Genomic DNA, 11097 nt, shown 5'->3' with positions numbered 1-11097 from the left:
CCAGGGGCGTGTTTTCTGTGCGCGGCTCCTGGGACCGAGCATGTCTGCACGCGCCCCCTGCCCCCAGGGGCATCATCAGCTGCTTCTTCGTTAGCGGGGTACTAAGCATCTAGGGGTCACTAATGGTCCTGAGCGGTTTCACAGCAAATAAAGTACTAACCTCCTCCCAGCGGGAGCTCCCCCTGCCCTGAGGCCTCCACCCCTGCCCCCCCTCCCCGCACCGTGAGGCCGTGTCCATCCCACCGATTTCTCCCCCTTCCACGGGGACGCGCAGAAGAAACACCAGGTCTGTCTCTCACCTCTGCCTTTTGCCTTCCTGGCCCGAGGCACCTGTGCACTGTGAGGGCGAATCCTCCTGCTGATAAATCTCTACGTGTGAAACCGGCCCCCACTTTGGGCTGAGCCGTGACCCTAGCCCCGGGGTGAAACTCAGCACTGTGCCTGGCTGGCGTGGATCTGGGGTGACGGTATTTTCCACCTTCTCACCGCAGCCCCCTAAGGTCAGCCGGCAGGCGGACGGGCAGAAGGGGCGCTGGGAGGCGCGAGGTGAGCCCCAGAGCCCGCAGGTCTCGCCTGCAGGCCGCCCTGGCCCCGCGGGCCCCGGGCTTCAGTGTCTCAGTGTCTGTGCCAGGGCCTGGACCCAGCAGCAAGGGAGCGAGCCCCAGGCGGCCCAGGCGTGGTCCCTGCCAGGCCCGGGTGGGGCGGGACCCTCCCAATCACATGAGGACAAAGCTAACAGAATGTTCTCAGAGCTTCTGACTGCCTCAACCCACTCAGGTCTTACCTGGGCAGACCCAGGGGGTTGACCTCGAGGCCCTGCCTGCCCCTTTGGGGTTCTTTTAAAAAAAGTTTTTTTAACGTTTATTTATTTTTGAGGGACAGAGAGAGAGAGAGCACAAGCAGGGGAGGGGCAGCGAGAGAGGGAGGGAGACACAGAATCCGAAGCAGGCTCCAGGCTCCGAGCTGTTGGCACAGAGCCCGACGTGGGGCTCGAACCCACAAACCGGGAGATCATGACCTGAGCCGAAGTCAGACGCTCAACCGACTGAGCCGCCCAGGCGCCCCTAAAAGTACCCATCTTAAAGTTTACGATTCCACGGCTTCTGCACACGTGCAGTGTTGCTCAAACGTCACCTCTACCTAAAAACAGTCCCATCATCACCTCAAGGCAGACCCTGGAGCCGGGAGCTGTCCTTCAGCACCTCCCCACCCTTGGCCACGGGCAAACACTGGTCTACTTTCTGACTCTACGGATTTATTTACGTCTTCTGGATGCTTCACGTAAATGGGATCACAGAATACGGGCCACTGAACGTGACACGTCCGAGGCCTATCCAGGCTGCAGCGTGGGACAAACGCTAGAACGCCGGGTTCTGAGCGCCCTGCTCGCAGGTGGGGACAGCCCGCGTGTCCATCGGTGGTGGGGACACGGACGGTGGTGTGCATGTGCCACGGGCAGGAGGCACTTCCCGGAGGCGGGGGTGGGGGAGGGGCGCTGCTTTCCAGAGCTGGGGGGAGCTCGTGTTGGGTGGGGACCGAGTTTCAGTTTGGGAAGATAGGAAAGTTCTGCAGGCGGCCGGTGGCGGCTGTGCTTAATGCCCCAGAGCCGTGCGTTCGCTAAGGGTTACAACTGGCGAGTTCCGTGACGCATCCGCAACAATGAGCAGAGGGGAGCATCGGATACAGACCTCCCGGTGAACCTTGGAAACATTATGTCTGCTTCCTCCCTTCCCCAGCTGGCGTTTGTTTCCTGTTTTGTGGTTACAAAAAGCAAGCTTTTAACACAACTTCCTTCAAAACAACTTCAGGAAATACTCGTAGGAGCATTTGATGTGTTCACCGTAGAAGCTGCTTGCAGAGCGACGTGCATACTGGAGTTCTTCGGATCCAGGCTGAACCAACCCTTGCAGAGCTTCTGTTCCGCGTGGGTTGAGTGCTTCTCCCCCGAGGATTCGCGCAGGGGCGGGGGCACCGTCCTCATTTACCAGGCGGGGCACATGAATCCGTAGAGCCTACAGAGTTCTGGTTCTGCGAGGCGACAGAGGTCCTGGAGACGGATGGGGGCTTGTCCTTAATGCCACTGAGCTGTGCCCGTAAAAATGGTTACGGTGGTCAATTCGGGTTGACCACCCGAATTGGTCGTTGTGCTACACCTATAAAAAAGGAGGGGACCTCGCAAAGCCTCAGGGGAAGAGTCCCGGTGGCCAGGCGGGAGTCCAGGTGCCGGGCTCTGGGCAGGCCCTTTCCGTTCACTCACCGGTTCTTTCCGCCTCTAAAAACAAACACACACCTTCTGCTTCTCCGGTTCGGAGCGCGAGTCCGCGGACTCAGACGCCAAGAGCCGCTCTCACGGGGAAGCACGCTCCCGGCCACGCCAGATCCCGAGACCCAGCTCCTAATTCGGGGGGACACGGCGGTGCCGGGAGCTGTCCTCGGTGCTCCCCGCCTGCAGAGACAGTGACGGTTTATGACGCTGAGCTCCCCGGAAGGTCGGCCGGGTCAAAGAGGGACCTCGAGCATTTGTTTGGAGCTCGGTCCACCGCGGCTGGGCGGTAATGAGTTCTGAGCCACAGCAGAGGCAGACGCCCTGTGAGTTTGACACGGGCTGCTCTTTGAAGAGAAAGCCACGCGTGTTAATCTCAAGGAAGGAAGCAGAATGGCGGAGCGCCACGGTCCGCCGGGCAAATTTTCACCAAGCACGGCTGCATGCCGGGTGTCGCCCTGGGCCCCAGAGGTGAGGCCGAGGCAAGTGGAACGACGAGTCCCTGGCTTTGAGGAGTTTGCCTGCTGGTGGGGACACGGCCGGGGCGGGGGGGGGGGGGGGTGGGCTGGGCCACAAAGCCAGGGACGGACAGAACAGAAGAGCGTCAGGGATGCTGCTTTGGGAATGGCAATCCGGAGGGCCTCCCGGAGGAGGGGATGTGTGAGCCAAAGGCTGGATGGCAGGGGAAGCAGCCAGCAGGCAGGGCCCGGGGCTGGGAACGCGGCCTCGGCATCTTTCCAGGGCCGCCCCGGGGTTGTACGGGGGTCCTGGGGGCACAGGTTAGACACAGAGCTCGGTGAGGCAACCAGCCAGACTTTGTCTCTCATCTGTTCTGCTCTCTCCACTTGCCCCCCCCCCCCAGATTTTGGTTCCATTTAGGAATGAGCCTCAGCCCCCCTCCCAAAGCCCCACCGGCCCCTCCCGCCTGCTTCTCTCCAATCACCTGCCTACCCCTTGGGTGCACCCAGCTCTGACCTGCCCCAGGGCCTCTGGGAGAGCCGTTCCCCACCCAGGGCCCCTCTCTCCAGCTCCCTCAGCGTCCCCCCGTCACCGGCTCTCAGCCCCAGTGTCTCCTCCTCAGGAAGGGCCTCCCTGACCTCCTGCTCAGTAGCCCCGCCCACCCAGATGTCCGCCTGGAGGCCGGAATTCTCCTGGGGTCTCTCCAGAGGACGTCCGTCTCCCCTGGAGAGCGTGGGCCCCACTGGAGAGAGGGCTCGTCCGGGACATCACTTCCGTCCACGTGTGCGAACCGCGGGACAGACCCGGGCACGTCCGCACGCCCGGGGCCGATCTGACGGGTTAGGGTTGGGGGAGGGAGAGGAAAGGAGGAAGAAAGGAGCAAATGAGAGAGCTAGACTCAGCCCCTGTTCTCAAGGACCGAGTGGACGACGGAGGGACAGGTGTGCAGACATAAGGTCACGTGCGCGGAGGTGCCCGGCAGACGGGTGCTCATCAGGGCTGGTTTTGAAGGATGAATAGAAGTTCTCCAGGGAGACGAATAGAGATGTCTTTTTTGGGGAGAGGCGACAGCATGTGGAAAAGCCAGGGGTTGGTTCTGACACACCCCAGGCTCAGGGGCGATACAGCCGACAGATTGTTGGTGCAGAACTGGAGACCGGGGGGGGGGGGGACGGACGGAGAGGTCAGCTGCCCGGAGCAGCTGGGCCAGGCCTGATACAGCAGGTGGCCCGGGGGCAGCATGAAGGACTGACCAGTGGGAGACCCTGGCCCCACGGTGGAGGGGGGGCGGGATTCACACTGAGTCAAGGCAAGAAGTGACGTGGTTGGTGGTGACGATGGTCAGAAAGGGGAAGCCTGGGGATGTTTGGCGGCAAGGGGCCAGGGCGTGGTCGCACACGTGGGTGAGGAGGCGGGAAGTCTTGGAAAGTCTGTGGCTCTTAGGGGCCAGCAGCCCCGTCGGAGCTGGGACCCGGGGCAGGCGGGCCTGAGAGAAGGTGGAGCGTGTCAGCTTGAGGGTCTGGGGCGCCTCTTGGGGACGGGCGTCCGGCAGGTATGAGGACACTCAGGGGCACACCGTTCGGGCTCCTGAAACACTGGCCCGGGGTGGGGGGGGGGGGGGCGCGGCTTTGCAGACGGACACAGCGCTCAGGGTCCTGGAGGCCCTCGTGAGGCCCCCTGTCCCGCCCTCCTCCTGTCCCCTCTGACAGGTAGGGATGCCTGGGGACCGAGGAGGTACGTGTCTCACAGTCCCAGCCAGTGGCTGCAAGCAGCCGTGTTCCCGGGGTGCCACAGCCTCAGTCCCACCCCTCCTGTCTCCACTCTGGGGACCCATGGTCCGTCCCCACATCCCACGTCCACTGTGCTCACCGACAGCCCACATTCGCTTAAGTCCCTCCGCTCTCAACACTGGACTCCTGTGCCACCACCTCCGGGAAGCTCTCCACGATGCTCCGGGGTTTGCATCTCGGATCACACTCTGACCTTACGTCGCCTCCCCGGAGCCCCGGGGCCACGGCGAGCCCACCAGCACGGTGTGGGGACCGCCACAGCCACAGGCCCCGGGCACGGCACAGGACAGCCTTTACAGAGGAAGGCTTCCTACCGACCAACCAGCAGAGAGCGGGACCGGTGAGCCCCTCCAGCCCCTTCATATAATTAACAGGTCTTATAAATCACATGACTTTTCATAGATCACATAAATTGTGTTTTTACGAAGCCTGGAAATCACCTCTGAGGACACCACCAGCGGAGGCAGGCAGTGGCAGAGACACCTTGGTCACTGAAGGACGAGGGAACGGTCCCCGCCCCGCGCCCCCGCCCCGCCCCGCGCCCGCACATCCTTTTCTGAGGGGAGAAGGGCGGGACGCATTTGCAAAGCGAGGGCGCGCTTGGAGGGGGACAGCTCGGTGGGGGCCCGGGCCCTGCCCAGGGGGAGGTGGTGCATTTCTTCGCAGGAAGTGCGACCGCAGAGAGTGAGGCACCTCCCTGCTGGGGAAGGGCTGGGGAAAGTGGGGGGGGGGGGGCTAGAAAATCAGGTTCAGATGGGGAGGGGCTGGACTAGACCATCTTTCAAGTCTCTCGCTCTGCTCTCCGAGAGCTCCTGAGTCTGTAAAGTGCCCGCGGGAGGTGACCAAGGGCTCCCCAGCTCCTCGGCGATCCTTTCCACGTCGCCCGGCCGGGCAGTGCGCTCCAGGTAAAACGGGCCGGCGAAGGGACCGGTCTCTACATGGGATCGGCCCGTGGAGTCTGCCACCCGCCAGGAAAACACGGCTGAGAGCAGTCATGGTTACTGCGTCCCCTCTTGAGAAGCCTCTGAAGGGACAGCATGCCATGCGCCTGGGGAGGTCAGAGTAAATTCCCAGCGCAGAGCAGGGTGTCTTAAAACTCTCCCTCCTCCTCCTGCCACTCTCAGTACTCTTTTGTTTAATTTTTTTAATGTTTATTTATTTTTGAGAGAGACACAGAGAGAATGTGAGCAGGGGAGGGGCAGAGAGAGAGGGAGACACAGAATCCGAAGCAGGTTCCAGCCTCTGAGCTGTCGGCACAGAGCCCGACGCGGGGCTCGAACCCACGGACCGTGAGATCATGACCCGAGCCGAAGCCAGACGCTTAACCGACTGAGCCCCCCAGGCACCCCAGTGGCTCTCAGTATTTACACGTCTGCTGGCCACTCCTCAGACACCTCCTTTCCCTCTTCCCTCGCCAGTGCCAACCCAGATTCCTCTCCCCCACCACCTCCACCGCCTGTCTTCCCTTCTGTTCTCTCCTAGGAATGTCTTCCCCTCCCCTGGGCCAACCCGCCTTCGCTCCCGCAGCCGCAGCCTTCCTCCCGTCTCCGGGTCTCCGTGGAACCAAGACGAGGAAGGCAGAATGTACGCAGAGGAAAGTCAGGGTTCGATCTGATAAAGGATTTTGTCAGAGGTGGCCAGGGAGGAAGCAGGCCGCCCAGGAAGGAGTGGTGCCCTTGTCCCCAGAGCTATGTAAGGAGAGCTGGTATGGCCACTTTGCAGAGTTCTGTGAGTGTGGGGCTGTCGGGAAGAGAATGGGGGGACTCCTAGACCCTGCACAGACCCTCACAGGGCAGAGGAACCCACAGCCCTCCAACTCCTTTCCCACCCCCAAGGCTCCGGGCCAGGAAAGAGTGGACAGGGAGCCAGCGTCCAGGGTCCCAGCAGCCGTGCCCAGGAATGAGCACTGAACCAGTTCCCAGCCACACTCTGCCTGGAAGCCGCTGTGACGAGGTCTTCCAGTCAATTCCCTGCAGAGTAGTAATCAATTACCAGTAACCAATTCCCTACACGAGAGTAATAATTTTAAAAATGCAAGTCACTTGCTTAAAGTCCATCAGTGGGCCCTCTTCTTCCCTGTGGTGGCAAATCCCAAACCTCTCAGCTCTGCCTGGACCGATGCGGCCTTGGCCCCACTGCCCTCCCTCTGTCATTGACCCTTGGTCCCTGGGCTCCAGCCCCGGGGGACAGAATTAACATTCGCCAAACCTCAAGACCTCCCCTGTGTTATGCACATCCGACACTGGGTTCTCCTACCTGGGAGGATCTCCTTCCCTTTCTAGGCAGGGTAGGGTGGGCAGGAAGATGGGGGAAACCATGGCAGGGGCAGACGCCTTGGGGAAGTCAAGGACATCAGCACAGGACGGCCCACGATTGTGGTGCAGGCGCTTCCAGCACCCCAGACGTTGCTCTCAGAACCTTGGAGAGATAAGGGCGCCTGCCGGTCTCAGACCCTGAGCGCATGCACCACCCCCCCCTTAGCTCCGTCTCTTCTGCTGACGTGCACGTGTGACCGGGATGGATGGCTCTGTATTCTTCTCTCTCCTCACATCTGCTATACCCTTTTGCCATCTTCCCGCTTAGCAGAGTCTCCGCAATTTTCTCCCCTCCACTGAGAAAACATTCACTCTGTTTTCATTCATTCAAAACTGTTTGCCGAGTGCCTGTGATGTTTTCTGGTGTGCGGGATCACTCCTGACTCATCTCTGACTCGCAGCATCAGGTGTCGCGCTAGGTGAGAGCTTGACAGAAGTGTGCTGGGTGGATGGAGATGCATGGTGGGTAGATGAATAGTGGCACTGATGAAGAGATGGGTGGATGGATGGATGGATGGATGTCTGGTGCAGGATAAACAGGGAGATGGGGGGGCGGATGGGTGGGCGTCTCTCTGTGAATTTGGTAACACTGATTGAGAAACCAGTCTTCAATGCCCAGGAGACCCCAGCTAAGCCTTTCCAAGCTCTGGCAGCCTTTTCCTCTGCTCCAGGAATAAATGGGATTTTCCCTACCTATCACCGAGCTCCCACAGCAGCCATTTGTTCTAAGCGTCCCGGGCAGCCCTGTGGCGGTGTAATTAGTCCTCGTTAGCAGCCACCGCGACCGGACTGTAATTTCCAGGCCACTGGAGGATAATTGCACACAAACAGCCCGGAGGGGCTTTGCACCTGTAACAGCAAGAGCAGCGTCCTCCCCTCTCTGCGCGGCTCCGAATGCCAACAAGCAGGTGAGCTCCTGACGCCGGATTAGCACGGGGCGATTTTCATTACTGAATGGCTCCAGTGCCGTCCAAATGAGGACAGCAATTAGGCCGACCGGGGAAGACAAAGCCTCCCTTGATGAGCATAAGGGACACAGGCGGCATCCTCTGGCCCGAGGCCGAGTGTGAAATCGCAGCCCGGGGCTCCTCTGTGGTGCGCCAGCCATGCCCTGGGCCCCTCGGCCTGACCTGGACGCCCATCACCGCCCCCGGGGCCTCAGCGCCCACAGGGAAGAAACAACACACATTCCCGTGGAATTAGGACAGTCGCGGATCCGAACGCCTCACTGAGATTAGCAGTTATGGCGTGGATTCCTTCCAAGAAAGACGTCAGTCACTGAAGACGATGCAGACAGCTGACGATCGGTGCTGGCAAGTCCACACCCCTTAGCACGGCGGTCCCTCCTGTCCAACAGGGTGACAGGCGCCCCAGCCCCCCCCTGTGCGGGTGGGACGTAGTCCAGAGCAGAGGTGAGGAAAGGCTTCCTCAAGGTCACGGCAGCCAGACTGGAGGCAGAGCTGGGACCGAGTCCCGCCCGGTCTCCTGTCCCCGTGGCAACATACTACGTCCGGGGGCCTGGGGTTGATGGGCTGTCCTTCCCCCCCGGAGGACCCTCCCGTCACTCAAGGAGGAGAAACCCGGGAAATCCAGAGGCACACCCCACGAAAATACAGAAGGCGGCAAGGCCTTGACCCTCGAGGCCCAGGGAAGACTGTGCGGAGAGGCTCTGGGGCGGGAAACGGTCTGCTGGGGGCAGTGGGCACGCACACGGGCCTGGACCAGACGATCTGGACTTTGGGGACAAGCGAACATAACCCCCCCAGGCCTCGACTTCCCCACCCGTGCACTGAGGAGGAAAGCAGCTGCCTTAAGAAATGACTGGCACGATGCTAGGGACAGGGCTGACGAGGTGCCCGAAGGAGCCGGCGCTAAGTGGGCTCTCGGCGGCGCCCAGCGGAAGGGAGGGCTCACGTCAGCTGGCTGCACTACCCGCCCGGGGCACTGCCCGCTGGCCCGCCACGTGATGAGCCCCCCTGCCCCCACCCGGTGCCTGCTGCCTCCCAGTCGGGTCGTTTCTTGCGATTTATCTTCAAGTTCACATATCTGTTCTTCCTTCACCTCTAATCTGCTACTAAGCCCGTTCGGTGAATTCTTTCTTTCAACTGCTATGATTTTCAGTTCAAGAATTTCCATTTGGTTCTTTTCAGTCCCTGTTTCCCTGCAGACATTCTCTATGTTGACTCATGACGACTTTGGTCTTTCGAGCATATTTATATAGCTGCTTTAAAGACTGTGCTTTTAAAATCCGGGCTTGGGGGCGCCTGGGGGGTGCTCAGTCTGTTAAGCGTCCGACTTCGGCTCAGGCCATGATCTCGCGGTTCGTGGGTTCGAGCCCCGCGTCGGGCTCTGTGCCGACAGCTCGGAGCCTGGAGCCTGCTTCAGATTCTGTGTCTCCCTCTCTCTCTGCCCCACCTCTGCTCACCCTCTGTCTCTCTCTCTCTCAAAAATAAACAAACATTAAAAAAAATTTTTTTAAATCCCATAGCCAGTCCATCCAACGTTAATCGGATGTTTTTCTGGATTCCGGGTCACACTTTCCTGTTCCTTTACGAGAGAACGTCCTGGTCTGCAGGCAGCTTCTGGTCTCTGAGCTCCTCCCCTGCACACGGGTGTCTCCATTTCACTTCCGGCCTATAGAAATTGTTTTGGTTCTCAGGATGACGGGTCCCATAAAAGCAAGACAGAATTCTGTTTGCCACACGGTCTTCGTGTGCGTGTGTGCACACACGTGCGTTCAGAGAGAGCAGCGAGGGGGCTCCCGCTCGCTCTGCCGTCAAGACCAGAAGGCAGGTGGGCTTTTTCAGAAGTGAGCTGCTGTTCTGTAGGCGTTCACGCTCAAGGGGAGAGTCCAGACGTATCCGCTGGGAATGGTGTAGAGCGAACTGCTACACATTTGGGGGGGAGGGCGGGGCAGAGGAGCCTGAGGAATTGTTCAAACGTATGGCTTAGCAAATGCATAGGTGCCCAGCTCAGAGCTGGCACCCGTGGGTGCTTGCACAGCAGGGAATCACACACCCCGTCATTATCGTAGCCAACTCAGCCCGTCACCGGCCGGCCGTCGTGGTCTCTCCTCCGACTGATGTTGACCTACGAGCAGCAAAGAGCCTCGGTCCCAGCGCCCGGGGCCTGGAGTTTGCTGCCACCATTCCAGAATAGAAAAGAAAACGTTTCTCAGCTGAAAAGCACATTTGCTGGTTATGACAATGATTCAGAGCATTTTATTTTTTTTACATTTCTGTATTGATTCCCAGCCTGCTTGTTTTATCGTACAATCACGGGCCTCAGGATGGAGAATATATTACTGCACACATGTACAGGAACCTCGTCCCAGGGAGCTGCCTGAACACCCAGTGGCACACCCGGGGCCCCGGGTTCAAACAAAGGCGGCAGGTGACCCGAAAGCAAGCAGGTTGTCCTCTGTGGCAGGTGTACGGCCGTTCAGGAAGCCCAAGCGGCCCTCACGCGAGGTCTGGTTTCTCGTCGAGCACAGTGGGGCTGGCTGGGCTGGGCTCAGCAGGGCCCTGTCCCCGGGAGGAGCGGCCGGGCCTCCGATGTGGCTCGGGGCCTGCGGGTTATCGTCACCACCACCACCTAATGGTGCCCGCGTCCCTCACGAGCCAGGGGTCCTAACTGTCTTCTTGGTGAGGCCCCGCACGCCACCCCCCAGCACAACTGACTGAGTAATGGCTCCGTAAGCGGCCATCTGATTAGCCTGATCCCAAGAGGGGCGATGCCCGGACGGGCTGCGTGTGCGGGGCACAAGCACGGGGATCCCCATCCATCTCTGTCACCCGAGCCGCCCACACTCATCTGTCAGCCCTGACAGGAGCTGCTCGTCGTTGGAAAGGGAGTACCAGCGGACCTCCTTGTTCTGCACGCGGAAAACCCACCGGCCTCCCTCGTCCCACAGCGAGGAGGCCGGTCCAGCGGGGGCAGCGGGATCTTTGGCCGAAGGAAAGGGGCGCGAGCTTCAGAAAGGCTGCGGCCGAGACCCTGGAGACGGGGAGGCCGTGTGGAGGGAGGAGATGGCAGTGAGGAGTCCCCGGGGCCCGCAGACGCTGACCAACGCAGCGGAAGGACGCAGTCACATCCACCTGGTGGCCCACGTCCCCTCCCCCGGCCGAGGGAGCCCGAGGGAGGGGGGCCAGCAGGAGGGAAGACCACGCACCCTGTCCGTTCTGCAGGGAAGAGGGCAACACAGCAGACCCCGGGCTAGCACCTCCCGCCCCCCCGCCCCCCTAACACCCAAGAGCGCAGGGCGGGGGCC

At 60.6% G+C, this 11097-nt stretch overlaps 1 protein-coding gene across 1 annotated transcript in view; it reads right to left on the bottom strand.

Moving 5' to 3' along the window:
- Positions 1–11097, bottom strand: part of LOC121016076 (uncharacterized) — an 83489-nt gene that overhangs the window by 17461 nt on the left and 54931 nt on the right. The gene's annotated exons all lie outside the window — the stretch shown is intronic.

The sequence above is a fragment of the Herpailurus yagouaroundi genome, unplaced genomic scaffold, assembly GCF_014898765.1.
Source record: "Herpailurus yagouaroundi ecotype Mexico unplaced genomic scaffold, PumYag 208, whole genome shotgun sequence".
In the NCBI taxonomy this organism is placed as follows: domain Eukaryota; kingdom Metazoa; phylum Chordata; class Mammalia; order Carnivora; family Felidae; genus Herpailurus; species Herpailurus yagouaroundi.
The sequence above is the reverse complement of the archived record's forward strand: the minus strand, read 5'-3'. Positions and strand labels throughout refer to the sequence as shown.